Source organism: Giraffa tippelskirchi, chromosome X (genome assembly GCF_054371585.1).
Source record: "Giraffa tippelskirchi isolate mGirTip1 chromosome X, T2T-mGirTip1v1.2.pri, whole genome shotgun sequence".
NCBI lineage: Eukaryota > Metazoa > Chordata > Mammalia > Artiodactyla > Giraffidae > Giraffa > Giraffa tippelskirchi.
Genome location: NC_137289.1, coordinates 41,589,840 through 41,592,242, shown reverse-complemented (window position 1 = coordinate 41,592,242; position 2,403 = coordinate 41,589,840). Strand labels below are relative to the sequence as shown.

Genomic DNA, 2,403 nt, shown 5'->3' with positions numbered 1-2,403 from the left:
AGTTGGTGCTGACCCCACACCTCACCCCTCGTGGGGTTGTGTGAACCGACACCTCACCCCACGTGGAGCTGGAGCTGACCTCAATCTCACCCCATGGTGGAGTTAGGGGCTGACCCCAGACTTCACCCCACAGAACAGTTGGGCTGACGCCACACCTCACCCCATGGTGGAGCTGGGGCTGAACCCATACCTCACCCCACGTGGAGTTGGGGCTGATCCCACAGCTCACACCACAATGGAAATGGGCCTGACCCCACCCCTCATCCCACACGTGTTAGGGCTGACGACATACCTCACCCTACTGTGGAGCAAGCACTGACCCACAACTCACCCCAGGTGGAGTTGGATCTGACCCCACATCTCACCTCAAGGTGGACCTGGGGCTGATCCCACATCTCGCCCCACTGTGGAGCTGGGGCTGAACCCACTTCTCACCCCAAGTGGAGCTGGGGGTGAAGCCACTCCAAACCCCATGGTGCAGCTGGGGCTGACCTCAAACAACACCCCATGTGTAGTTGGGGGCTGACCCCTCACCTCACCCCATGGAGGAGTTGGGGGCTGACCCACACCTAAACCCTTGGTGGAGCTGGCAGTGACCCACACCTCACCTCCCTGGATTTCGGGGCTGAGGCCACACCTCACCCTCTGTGTTGAGCTGACCCCACACCTCCACTCAGTTCCACCTAGAGATGATCCTCTACATCCCTCAGGTAGAAAAATGGATGAACTTCACAATTACGTCTCAGAGAGCCTGAGTCTGAGCCTACATCTCACCTCAAGTGTAACAGTGCTTGTTCCCACACTTGAGCTCCTTGGCAGCTAGGAGTCATCCTACAACGCATCAGTGTTGGGTGGAGCTGAAGAAGATCCCAGGGTGGATCACACACATCACTTCGGTTTACACTGGAGTTTTTACCTGTCACCTCAGGTTAACATGCAGTTGATCTCCCACCTCACCTTGTGCAGAACTGCAATTGATCCCACCCCAGTCACCGCAGGACGTCTGTCTCAGCAGCTGACTGACAGGACATCCAAATGGGCTCATCCCTTATCATTGTTGTTCAGTCACTGAGTCATGTCTGACTCTCTGCGACCCCATGGACTGCAGCACACCAGCCTTCCCTGTCCCTTCACTATCTCTCGGAGTTTGCTAAAAACTCACGTCCATTCAGTCGGTGAGGCCATCCAACCATCTCTTCCTCTACCCCTTATCATTTGCTGGTTTAAGTGACAAATGAGGGGAGACTGACATTTTGTTACCGTGCCTGCCTCCCGAGACAGGCCTGGAGGTACCTGAGCAACACAGCTTTTATTTAAGGTGAGTCTGAAGGCAAAGCATGGGGGACGAGGGGCGAGGGCGGGGGTCCAGTGCTGGCGTGCAGGCTCCGCCTCTGCTCCCCATGCCTCCGTCTATGATTCTGTTCAGCCAGAAGGAGCCCCGCGAGCTATGTGAAGAGAAACAGCTGCTCCTCCTTGTCCTTGTCCATCAGCTCGTGCTTGGACTGCTCCTCGGTCTTCAGGGCAGGTGGCTGAGACTGGCACACTAGCCTCTTGCACCGCTGAGGGGAGAGGACGCCGTGAGCCTGCACCCTGGCCTCAAGGTGGGTACTGAACCCTAACCCTAACCGCAAACCCTAACCCAACCCCTAACCCCTAACCCTAACCCTTTCTAGGACCTTGACACCACCTCTGACGGCTTCGTGGCGTCTTTCCTCTCTAGGACCGGACGCCACCTCTCACTGATCCCAGACGTCTTTCCTCTCTAGGACGGGACGCCACCTCTCACTGATCCCAGACGTCTTTCCTATCTAGGATGTGACAGCACCCGTCAAGACTCCAGTCTTTCCTCTCCAGGCCGGGTCGCCGCCTCTTATGGCTCCGTAGCGTATTTCCTCCCTAGGACCGGACACCGCCTCTCAGAGCTCCATGAAATCTTTCCTCTCTAGGACATGATGCCGCCTCTCAGTGGTCCCTCACGTCTTCCTCTCTAGGACCTGACGCCGCCTCTCACTGATCCCTGAGGTATTCCTCTCTAGGACCTGAGGCCACCTCTCACTGATCCCTGACAACGTTCCTCTCTAGAACGTGACACGGCCTCTCACATCTCCGTGCTATCTTTCCTCTCTAGGACATGACGCCGCCTCTCACTGATCCAGGAGGTCGTCCTCTCTAGGACCGGACGCCGCCTATCACTGATCCCAGACGTCTTTCCTCTCTAGGACTGGACGCCGCCTCTCACTGATCCCAGACGTCTTTCCTCTCTAGGACTGGACGCCGCCTCTCACTGATCCGTGACGTCATCCTCTCTAGGACTGGACGCCGCCTCTCACTGATCCCACACGTCTTTCCTCTCTAGGAGCCGACGCCCCCTCTCACTGATCCCGGACGTCTTTCCTCTCTAGG

General features: G+C 57.1%; 1 long non-coding RNA gene across 1 annotated transcript; it reads right to left on the bottom strand.

Annotated features, from left to right (window-relative positions):
• Positions 1-1,251: 1,251 nt before the first annotated feature.
• Positions 1,252-1,868, bottom strand: LOC145537092 (uncharacterized). Its single transcript, XR_014076199.1, has 2 exons — positions 1,780-1,868; positions 1,252-1,559 (listed from the first exon to the last, which is right to left on the bottom strand). It is a non-coding gene; the product is annotated as an uncharacterized LOC145537092 (long non-coding RNA).
• Positions 1,869-2,403: the final 535 nt, after the last annotated feature.